Source organism: Stenella coeruleoalba (genome assembly GCF_951394435.1).
Source record: "Stenella coeruleoalba genome assembly, chromosome: 4".
In the NCBI taxonomy this organism is placed as follows: Eukaryota; Metazoa; Chordata; class Mammalia; order Artiodactyla; family Delphinidae; genus Stenella; species Stenella coeruleoalba.
In genome coordinates, this window is record NC_137149.1 from 29400819 (window position 1) to 29413581 (window position 12763).

General features: G+C 37.8%; 1 long non-coding RNA gene across 1 annotated transcript in view; it reads left to right on the forward strand.

Annotated features, from left to right (window-relative positions):
• The window catches only part of LOC307186110, a 208798-nt gene that overhangs the window by 84876 nt on the left and 111159 nt on the right, over nt 1-12763 (forward strand). The gene's annotated exons all lie outside the window — the stretch shown is intronic.

The window sequence follows — 12763 nt, forward strand, 5'->3', positions numbered from 1 at the left end:
CCAGGCACTATGCTAGGTACTTCATAGAAGTTATCATTTAAGACTTACCAGCAACTCTATGAGACTGATACTATTATGATGCCCATTTTAGAGGTGGAAGGACTGACATTCAAAGAGGTAAGTCATTTGCTCAAGGTCACAGCATTGGAGCTTGAACTCAGGTTATCTGAGTCCAAAATCCAAATATCTAACTATACTGCCTCTGTTCTCTGAAGAGGAAAAATGTTTAAGGGTTAAGTAACCATGAAAAACTTGGTCAATATTTCCCAAAGTGCAATCCATGGATAATATTAATAGATATAATTAATTAATTTAATAGATATAATTGCAAAGCAGGCAGTGCTGTGGTAGATAGAGTTAAGAATATTCTTTCACTACTTTACATTCTTCCAGAGCTTCCAGTTGGCACTACCATCACACTGTGAATCTCCCAGATAGGATATACTATTGTGTGATTTCTATATTTAGTTGATGAGAGAGTTTGTTTGGTGAGATACCTTTTGAGGGTCTTGTGTTCCCACACTCTGAAAAATCCTACTTTAAACTGTTCCAAGTTATAAATTAGACACACGGATAAAAAGAGAAGATTTTAAGAATGAAAGGGTCGACTTTGCTGTACGCATTTCTATTGTTTTCTCATAAAATGGTAGTAAGAGAAATAAAGTTAAAGGCAAGAGGGGTATATTTTTCTAAATCATAGGTTCATCTTGTTTATTAATTTCACATTCTGAAGTAATCCTAAACTTTAATCATAGTATGTTTAATTTTGGTAAATCAACTTTATGAACTTTAGCCTTGAAATCCCTTTTTTATCAGAAATATCATCTGATGTTTCACTAAATGTTTCACAGGGCAAACATTTTAATGTGTTCTACATAAATTAAAAGGAAGGTGTGGATCAAATTTATCTCAGCATAATGACTGAAAAGAAATGGAAAAAAAAAGGATTTTGAAGAATGTACATAAAATTATATTAAACTGGAAGCATTTTTTAAAAATCTCAGCTAAGGCAAACATATATAAAACTCTTAAACTCAATTTTGTCTAGAAAGACAGCAGTCTTATCACCAGGTCCCATGTTTGCACTAAACTGAACAAAGGAGATAATAGACCTTTGGAATAAGGTGCACTTAAGGGGGTTTGAGAATGGCCACCTGCTATCAAATATCTCTCCTGTTTTACCTGAAATTCCACCATAAGGGGTTCATTATTTATAGATAAATGCGATTTTTTGCTAGCAGAAATAAAATACCTTAAATCCATGTACTTTGTGTGTGTGTGTGTGTGTGTGTGTGAACACGTGCATAAATTTTTAGTCTAAGGCCCAACCACAGCATTTGATTAGTACCAACCTAAAAGAGCCGCCTGTATCCAGTGAAGGGCATCACATCTTATCCATGTCAGCATATTAGGGTTGCCTGAGGTGATAGAGGTAAAACGTCCAGCCAGACAAGTGGGAGTAGCAGAGCCAGCCTGTGCACTAAACACATTTAGGGTCACCATATTAGGGTTTACTAAATATAAAGCCCCAGCTTTCATAGTTGGTAATGCTGCACTCCATTGCAGCAGTTCTTGCTGTCCTTCTCCCTGACACTGGAACACTGAGTCTGTGGCAGGAGGCTCTTGATCTTGAAAGCCCTTGTTCCAGATCCAATCCACAGTGAAGGTCAAGGCAGCCACTGGCAGGACACACACGCACGCACACACACACACACACAGAATCTACTCCTATAATGAGACCAACGAACCATCATAGGCACTCACCTAGTTAAACAGTTTATATTGATTAATCTTATGTTGAAGAATCTACATTACATGTAACTACTTTGGAAAGGCTACCTCTGGTCAGTTTCCATGTAGGTTCAAGCCAGAGGAGTGAATGCACGGCCATTCACTGTAGATCATAAACCACACTCCCCCATAGCTTTTGACAATGTGTATTATTACCATCTTGTACCCCAAGTACCAATCCAATATCTCTCCCGTATAGGACACTCAATAAATGTTCATTGATTGCTTTTTGAATAAACAAATGAATGTATAAATAAAAAGGAGGAAAAAGAACACCAAGAATCCAGAATGGGAAGGGTTAGTGGGCATAATATGCCAGAAATGTTGAGATAAAATAAATTCAGTTCAAATTGCAATAATGACTAGAAAGAAGTTCCCTGGAGGTGAGGACTTGAAAATCATTCCTGATCTTGAGAAGATAAGGAACTTCCTGGCTAATTCCTTCCCACAGCAGGTAGATTGATGCAGGAGACCCACCATAATACTGAATACACAGCATATACCTCCCTTTTTCACTTGGAGCTTCAGTTTAAAGCTCTTCTGTTAAGTCTCAGGAATTATACATACCCTTCTATGTACATGGGGTGCTATTGGCTGACCAGAGAACTCAGAGCATCACCAGAAATGTTGTCAATAACTAACACCACAATGTGATTATTTGACTGGCTCTTCACTCCTATTAGTTGATCATAGCTGAATGGTTCAGGAGAAAAAACAAAAATGGCAAGCTAGAATCACAATAGAAGAAGCAGAATCTGCAAATTGGGCTATATTATATAAGGAACAGGGAGAATCAGAATGAGTTTCTTTCCATCTTGCCACAGGGTCTCAATTATCAACCATGTCAATTCTATAAACCCCATGGTCAATCCAAGTATTTCCAAACTTTAAAGGTTTAGTTGGAATTACAAAAGGAGAGTACCATTGCATTTGATTTGGACGACCATGCATTCTAAATCCATATTGGCAATGTTCATTGTGATCCTGGTCAATTATATTTTATTTTATTTTCTATTCGTCATCTTTTGTGTGGTCTCAGCAACTGTTTTAAAACGTTCAGTTGATCTCTTCTGACTTTTTCCAAGAGCTGAAAATAGCTGCAGATGTCAGGCAGAAGGTGTTCATCAGGCCACATCTAACTTTTGTTGGTTGATAATGATGAATTTGTCCAATGGTAGCACAATAAGAGGAACTACACAGTAGGGAAGACAAGGAGGAAAAGAGTGAGGAAGAGGGTCAAGAGGTAAGAAAGAGGAGGGGAAGAAACATTTTCAGAGAAACTGATGAGAATAAACTTCCAAAATACATTCAAACATAATTCAATAAAAAATAAAAATAAATGAAACAGGGCTTCCCTGGTGGCGCAGTGGTTGAGAGTCCGCCTGCCAATGCAGGTGACACGGGTTCGTGCCCCGGTCCGGGAAGATCCCACATGCCGCCGAGCGGCTGGGCCCGTGAGCCATGGCCGCTGAGCCTGCGCGTCCGGAGCCTGTGCTCCATAACGGGAGAGGCCACAACAGTGAGAGGCCCGCGTACGCAAAAAAAAAAAAAAAAAGAAACAATACGTTTATGTCTTCTCTATTTTTGTTGTTTCCAGACTGATTTGAGAATCCTTCTGTAGGCTTTTCTGGACACACAGACTGTGCTCATGATATTCCCCACCTACATAGTCCGTGGGCACCAGGGTTTCATAAGCCACAAGCAAGAATCACATTCCTGTTTCTCATTTGGATGGCTCTAGGTAGAATTGGTGTACTTTACCTACCTCTGAAAAAGTGTCTGTGAGCCACTGTTCATTCATTTGCCTTTCAGTCATTCAGCAAATATTCAACCACTCAAAAAATATATATTAACTCAATAAATATTTACTTTTCAACAAATATTTACTGGATAAGGAATTCTAGGATAAACTTTAAAATGTGGACATTAAAAGAAATGTTAATAAATACTCGTAAAGACATGTGTGTAAACCCCTGCTTTGTTCTTAGAATGTATCAATAGAAGTTTTGAAAATATTCAGAAAAGCAAAGAAAATAAAATGAAAGGATTTTTATTATTTCTATAATTTTAAACTGCTTTTATATTGGATTCCCTAATGTGCAATAATACGTTGGGAGACAGTGGCAGGACATAGAAACAGCAGAAGAAAAATAATAGTGATAATATAGTCTAGATTTCTGTTCTAAGAATTTCAAAATTATCAATTTTCTCAGTGCACTAAACAATAGCTCTATATTCTGAGTTTTAAAACTCCCTGAAATGCTTAATTCATTCAACATTTCCTTTCAGCCTTTTGTATTGTCAAAATTCTTGGCAATATTTTCTTCTCTCTCCTCTCCTATCTGCAGAAGTCTGCAAAAATAATGTTGGCGTAGAGAAAATATCTCAACCAATGTTCTTTTATCCCACAAAGAATCCAAGTGCATTATACTAGTAATGGTGATTTTGGATCTCGTTCCGCACAAAAATTCTATTAGACCCATTCTTCATCTTAAGTAATATTATTTCTTTCAGGGGAAAGGCCTGTAATTTTCCAATTTTTATTTATTAGCACTGACTGGTTTGAAAATTTCTTTATTACCACATTAATTTTTTTAACATCTTTATTGGAGTATAATTGCTTTAAAATGTTGTGTTAGTTGCTGTTGTATAACAGAGTGAATCAGCTATAGGTGTACATATATCCCCATATCCCCTCCCTCTTGCATCTCTCTCCCACCCTCCCTATCCCACCCCTCTAGGTACCACATTAATTTTAATAAAGTTATCTTTAATTTTTGTTTTTTTGGAAGTGAAGATTTTAGCTGCATTAAGATGACCGAGACATCCATATGAGCAACGGAATGTTTCTCTATTGGAGCTCTCTTTTCTTGGCATATATTCTGTTTTTTGTTTATTACTTTCTTTGTATGCTTGTGCCTTAAGCTGAAAAATTGCGCCCCTAAAACATATCCACATTCTAATCCCTGGAACCTGTGAATGTTACTGTACATGGTTTAAAAAAAAAGAAGGTCTTTGTCGATGTGATTAAAGAACCTTGAGATGGGGGGATTATTTTGGGATTATCAGGTATCAGGGTGGGTTTGAAATGCAATCTCACATGTTCTTATAAAAGGGAGGCAGAGAGAGATTTTATGCACAGACACACAGGTGATGTGAAGATAGAGCAGAGAAAGATTTGGAGATGCTGGTCTTGAAGATTGTAGTGATGCAGCCACAAACTAAGGAATGCTGGCAGCTACTAGAAGCTTTTGTAAGAGACAAGGACCAGATTCTTCCTTATAGCTTCTGGAGGAAGAGTCGCCATGCTGACACCTTGATTTTGGCCCAGTGATACAGATTTTGAACTTCTGCCTTTCAAAAATGTGAGAGAGTAAATTTCTGCCATTTTTAAGCCACAAGCTTGTGGTAATTTGTTATAGAAGCCACAGGAAATTAATACAACAGTCTTTAGGTATTCATTCAACAAACATTTATTGAGAACCACAATGTGCCATATATTTCAACTGATCGAAAAGCACTAACTAAGAATACAAATGAAAACAGTCTCAGAGTAGAAGAGTTTTTCTCAAGTAGAAAGAGTGTTGGAATAAGATAGAATATTGGCTTTTGGGACAAGGCATACTCTCTTCTTTCATTCACTTCTGATTTTCTAGAGATACACTTAAGAACTCTGTTTTTGTTCTTCGGGAGCATATATAGCTCTTACTCAAGGTTTTAAAGGATTTTTATACATTTATTTTCCAGTTGCCTTCACCATGGAATATTTGTTAAGAGGGTCCACAAATTATTTCTTCAGTGAATAGGATGTATGTGTTTCTATAAAAACATTATGACTCCTGGTAATTCCCTGGCGGTCCAGTGGTTAGGACTCAGTACTTTCACTGCTGTGGGTCCAGGTTGGATCCTGATCAGGGAACTAAGATCCTGCAAGCTGCGTGGCATGGCCAAAAAAAAAAAAAAATCATGACTCCCACTGAATTTATCTGAATCATTTATTAAGTTTATATCTGGGGGGAAATGTATATTTACTTTTGATTTGGAAGCTTTAATTCTAGATGCTTTTCTTGGTCAGGGATGTTGCAAATCCAGGGCAAAATAATACTGGATAACCATAAATATAACTGGATAATTACAAATAACTATAATAATACTGTTTCTTGTGGATGTAACAATTCCTTCTATCTTCTGAATACGTTGCCTCATTTACTTCTGCTCTTGTCATTGATGGTAATCTGGTGAATTATTTAACTTCTACATTTAGACACTTTCCTTTGATGTTTTGATTTTCATTAGCTTTTAAAGGGCTTTCAGGTGACTTTTATTCTTGGTTTATCTGATATCTTTTGCATCTGTGGTTAAGATATTTATATGCATATATTGCAACGGTTAGCTTGATTGCTTAAAATCTCTATTTGGGATTCGGACACATCTCCAAGTGTGAAATCATCAGGTATAGCCTACCATGGGTTGGAGCATATGAAAATTTCAGATGTCTTGGAGAAAGAATTTCTTTTGGAGTGTATAAGTCAGGGATGCTTTTAGTTCCAAGTAAAGAAAACTTAGCTAACTATGGCTTAATCTATAAAGATGTCTAATGACCTCCCATAACAAGAAGTCTGGAGGTAGGGAGTAGCATCTTGGTTTGGCAGCTCTGTAATGTCATCAGGAAACTAATATGTGACTATCTATTCATTCCGTCACCTTTATTATGGGATCCCAAGCTGGTTGTCACAGTTACGGCTATGACAATCACTTTCAAAAGCAAGATGTGGAGGGTGGAAGAAAGAGTAAGTTTCTTTCCCTTAAGAGTTCTTTCCTTTTATCAGTGAAGAAAATAATTTCCCAGCGGTCCTCAGCAGGCTTCCCCTGACATTTCATTCAGGAGTCCTGACTCACCTGGCCCTTCTGTAGCTTCACCTGGTGGAGAGGTATGTGATAGAAAGACTGACTTGAAACAACACCAGTTTATCTCTAGAACGGCACACATTGCTGGCGCAAACTCAGGATATTTGTTGGCAAATAAGAACGGAGAAATGGCTGTCGGCTAGACAATAAAGACTGCCGGCACGTAGCAAGGAGCACAAACACTGCCTGAATAGATCTTATCTGTGGAGAGGGGAAGGACAAATCTGAGAAGAGCAGAAAGTTTGTGCTTCCTACTTATTTTCTACCTGCTGGCTCCATCCTCCCAGCATCTCAACTTAAGGTTTTTTGTTCTGTTTTCTTATTTTTGTTGTTGGTGGTGGTTTTTTAGTGTTTATTTTTGTTGTTGTTTTTTGGCTCTCCTATTTCCTGTCTCCTCGCAACTTCCTAAAATCATCTCCGTAGCACTATGGAAAATTTTTCAATAAGTCCCATTCACCGACAGGGTCAAGTTCATGACATGGTATTCAAAGCCCCAATTCCCTTCACTCCAGAAAGTTCCTGACATCTCAGAATCCTTTTTCAAATTTACCCCAAGCCAAATTGGTCTGTTGATTATCTTGCAAACATACATTACCCACTGCTGTCATGACACATTTGCTTGTGCTGATGCTCCTGCCTGGGTTTCCCTTTTTCCTTCGTCTTCTCTTTTTAATCATTCTCAGGACCCAGCTTACCTCTCTTCTCAAGTAAACAAACATTTACTGATCCAGATGGACCAAAATGGTCAATCCTCTTTACCTCCTGTAAACACACTAGATGTCATTCATTTGTCATTTATTTTTAGTCCAGTCCTCAAATAGCCGATTATCCTGTGTATTAGTAAATGTAGTCTAACTGCCCAAACAAGCAGTACCAGTATGTTATTTATTTCTCACACAGGCCATATCCAAAGTGGATATTTTTGTTAGTGAGCTCTCCTAGATAGCACTCCTCCAAGTCAGGAGTTTAGGCTCCTTCCATCTTGTGGTGTTGCCCTCTTCAATGTATGGCTCCAGGGTTGCCACAGGAAGAGAAGAGAACAAGAGGATCTCATACTGGATTTTTTTTTTTTTTTTTTGTGGTACGCGGGCCTCTCACTGTTGTGGCCTCTCCCGTTGCGGAGCACAGGCTCCGGACGCGCAGGCCCAGCGGCCATGGCTCACGGGCCCAGCCGCTCCGCGGCATGTGGGATCTTCCCGGACCGGGGCACGAACCCGTGTCCCCTGCATCAGCAGGCGGACTCTCAACCACTGCGCCACCAGGGAAGCCCTCATACTGGATTTTTAATCACCTTAGCCTGGAAGTTACTTTCACTCACAACCGTTGGCCAGAACTAGTCACACAGCTCTTCATAAAAGCAAAGGGGCTGGGACAGGCAGGCGGCAACGACGACTCTAGCCTTCAGGAGAGGAGCATGTGTCTTTGGTGGTCAGCTAGCCATGACTGCCCCATGCTGGCCTCCCCTCATTTTAGGATGATTTTGCTAGTATGCTGTAGTGACTCAGAAGGAGAAGAAGGTCATATGTAGAAGAACAATGCTGTGCCATTTGCTATTATTTTTATCGAGTCCTAAGGCCGTATCCAAGGCAAAGTGCCTTCTGTCTTCAATTCTTCTCTCTCAATAATTTCATGTATAAAAATTATTCACCTACATGCTCATAGTTTATACTTATTTCCATCACCACTGCTCTAAATATTTATTTTGACTTGATTTTTCCTGAACAGACTTGTACTGTGAGGGGGATGCACATAAAGTGATTTACTCTAGGTTCCACACTGCTTCTAGGGATGGCTTAGGTGCAGCAACTCCCTATTTTGTTTTCCAAAGGTCAGTTTATTGGCACTTCAGAATACCATAGAAACAAATGGAAGTAAAGGTAATTGCATTCAGGTGGAAGGAAAGAAGAAGGAAATGGAATGAAAAAGAACCAACCTTCATGGTACATACTTGGTACCAGATGTCTTTTATTTGCTGTCTTTTTAATGCATCCAGCAATGCTATGAGTTAGTTATTATGGGTCTCAGCTACTACTAACCATACCATGCTATCTCCAAATCTAATAGAAGGAATTTAGTACTATTTATGGGCTAGTCCAGACTTCTCCATGAATAATTTTTTATTTTAGGTACATTATGGACTATCTAGGTCTTTGCAGCTAGCCTAAGCAACAAATCATATTTATAATATTGTTTTTAAGTAAAAATGTACTACAAGAGCCAACACATAAGACCTACTTATTTTTCTGGTCGTCAGGCCTGTCAGGACACTGGGAGAGTCCCCTTCCCAACATGCACACTGCATTGCATGGTGCCAAATTCGTAGAAGATATTATACAGGTAGAGTGAGTGGTTGAGTGATAATCAGATAAAATTTAAGTTGAAAGAGAAACTAATTTACTCTTTTAATTATAAATTTAAAATTGAACTGTTTATATAACAGCATTTTCTCAGATTTTCTCTCTAGAATATTAACCAGTTTTGATTATGATACCACATATAACTGTTTTAATTAGAATCTAATATAGGTTTATGGTAGAAAAAAAGAAAATGCACAAAATGTAATATATGTGGCCTTACATTAACTGATAAAAGCAGACAACAAAGTGATATATACAATATGAAACTCCTGTTGTAAAATATGTATACATAGAAAAAGACTGGAAAGCATAAATCAAAGTGTTAAAAGCAGTGATTTTCTTTGGTGATATATAAAATTATGGGAAATTTCTTTTGCAATTTTGTGTTATTGTTCTTATTTTGTTTGTGTAGAGTATTTTCCTGAAGATATGTTATTTCGTATTTAGGAAGAAAACACGCATATACATATTGTTATACAGGGTCAAGTCTTTCATGGAAAAATCTAGATATTTATCTGCATCTGTTACTTCCCTGTAGTGTAATAATTGTCCTCCTAAATCTTGATCCATTAAGTTAAATAAACTAAGAAAAGATGTTTATACTGTCTCTAGAAAGTACAAATCCATTTCCTGTCATCATTTCATATTTCCAGTTTATTAGGATAAGTTAAATTATGTGGGTTCCCCTTTTTGCACTTTTCCATAAATCACATTTTTGATTGCTGACCTCCTATTTCGGCTGAGATTTCCACTCCATGTATTATCCACTTCCTTCCAATCTTCTTTCCCACATCTCACCCACCCCGCCCATCCTGAGGCCCTCTTTCAGACATTGTTAAGCATTATTCCTCCCCTTGGAGACTGTGTTTTACAACATGGATTACAAGACAGACAAATAACATACCTTATTAAGCCTTTATTAAAGACATCTTCACATTCAGACACATATGTAGATAAAGCAAATGTTTCACGTTTTAAAATCAGATTTTTTCCTTCAAGAAAAGCTTTATGAATTTTTTTTATTTAAAAAAATTTTTTTATAAAGTTTACTTTTCTCATTCCCGAACAATATGATTTACACCAAGGCATAGTAATCTTTTAAAAATATAAGTCATATTATTTCCCTGCTTACAACTTTCAATGGCTTCCCAATGCAGTTGAAACAACATTGAGACACTTTTCTACGGCCTGCAAGTACCTCCAAGATATCTTTTCTTTTTATCCCTCAGGCTCCATTTTTCAAGAACTTTCTGTTCCTTAAACGCTCCGGAGTCCCATTTTGGGACTATTTCCTTACTTAAAACATGTCTCCCCAACACCTTTGTAAGGCTGCCTCCTTCTCACAATTCATGCCTCATCTCCAATGCCTCTTCCTCAGGCAGGGCCTCGCTGACTACCTTAGCTTCATTATCACTGCCCTTCTCCCTCTTCTTTCACACTGTCTATCACATTACATTACATCATAGTTCTCATAGCCTTCTCTCCACTAAGATATTTCACTTAGGTTTTCATTAATGTGTATTGTTTGTCTTGCCAAGTAGAATATAAGCTCCACAGGGTAGGAACTTTTTCTTGTATCCCTATTGCTAGAAGTGTGCCAGCACATGGTAGGCACAAAATAAATATCTCTTGTTTGGGGATCTAAACAAAAATTGGCTTTGAATCATACACAGTACCTTGCCTTGTTGGCTCCAAAAATGGCTGCAGGATCTGCAGCTCAGGACCTTCTATCTTTGAGCAGGGAAAGTCCTTTCTCCCAATTCCTTTAGCCTCTATTTATCACCATTCTTGAACTGTCAGTGCCTTTTCAGGCCACCACCAAAAGGGCAATTGTCCTGATTCCACTTTTACCTTCTGACTTTCAACAAGTTCCTGAAAACTGTTAGTTTCTGTAATGGAAAATCAGCCTAAATCCATGAATCTCACGGTTGTTCTTTGGTCTACAAAGGTGAAACTATGGTGCTGTCATCAGCAGGGTGTGTGCTTTTAGTTGGATTGTCACTTATCTATCACATCTATGCCTTACCCCTGAAACACAGCATTTTTCTGCAAGGTTGGTCAGTAGGACTTAGTACTGAGTCTGCTTTAGAACTTAGGTCAAAATGGCAATGATGGAAATTAGCACGATTTCATTAGCATCACAGCCTAACCAGTTTTTCTAATTCATCTTAAAATTGTATTCAACCATAATTTATTTAAAAATAAAGATAAATTTATCTTTCATAAGAACATGGGTATTTAGAGCTGCATTGCAGTTTAGGTATGATCTAGTTTATAGATAAGAATATTAAAACCCAGGGTGAGGCTAAGTAACCTTTCAAAGGTCAATGAGCCAGGTGAAGGCAGAGCCACATTTAGACACCCAGTCCAACGCTCTTTCTACTACATCTAGTGAAAGTCAATGTTCATTAGTTATCGGATTAACTATTTTGCAATATTTAATAATTTTTCTCATCGTAGTACCTGGCACATAGAAGGCAATCAATAAAATTGGCAATACATGAATGAAACATTAACATGAAGTTCTTAAAAACATTTTTAAGGCTTTTGACTTCAATATGGAATAGCGATTATTATGTCTTGTTGCTTTCATTTATCTCTGTCTTTTGAGGTTGTAAAACACAAGCATGGCTGTGATACACAGTGACTTAAACAATATTAATTTACATAGTTCTCTGATTCTCACATGTTCATTTCACACACCTCTGCCTGATGAACACACCCTGGGATGTGTATCCATCTTTGTATTCATAATGCATATATATAATTCCACTTCTGATGTGAATAGCATAGAAATGTTATTTTATTTACATATTGGTAGTTATTTCTAAAAGGAAAAAGGTGGAATTCCTGGATTTAATTATCAATACTTATTCTTCACACAGAAGTGACTTTAAAGTATTTTGCACTGGAATAATGACAAAGATTTGGCATTATAGTTGAAAAAATATCTTTGAATCCTCTATGCACTCATAATATTCAAAAATTTATATGATAGGGCTTCCCTGGTGGCGCGCAGTGGTTGAGAGTCCGCCTGCCGATGCAGGGGACATAGGTTCGTGCCCCGGTCTGGGAAGATCCCACATGCCGTGGAGTGGCTGAGCCTGTGCTCCGCAACGGGAGAGGCCACAACAGTGAGAGGCCCGCGTACCGCAAAAAAAAAAAAAAAGACGACTTCCTTAAATTTCAATCTGAAGATTAATTATAATGGTGACAATAATTTTATGAAATACATTGCCAAACTTCATTTAAGATGTTTTGAAATTACACTTTATATTTTGGATATAAATCGAGGCAGTTCAGGAAAAGGTCCCATAATCCGAGAGAATGTTTGGCTTTCACTTATAAGCCATGCACTGGAGGGTTCATCTATTATGTTCTAAATGTAATGACCACTTTTCAGTGCTTTCACCTCCCTGGTTGCATGTACCTCTCTTTAACTTGCCCCAATTTACCTTTGTGCTGTAGGAGAGCACGCAGCATTATATTTACCTTCTTCATGGGTTTAATTTTTTTCGTTTGTCCAATTCCATGAGTCTTAACTTTCACTAGCTCTATTTAACACTTCTCTTGATATATGTAGAACATTATTGCTTTTCTGTGTCCTGGGGGAGGGAGGAGTAAATAACACACTCCCTCTGCTTCATTGACAAGCAGTTCCACATTCAGCAATTTTCTAGCATCCAGTCTATAGGATACTTCCACAG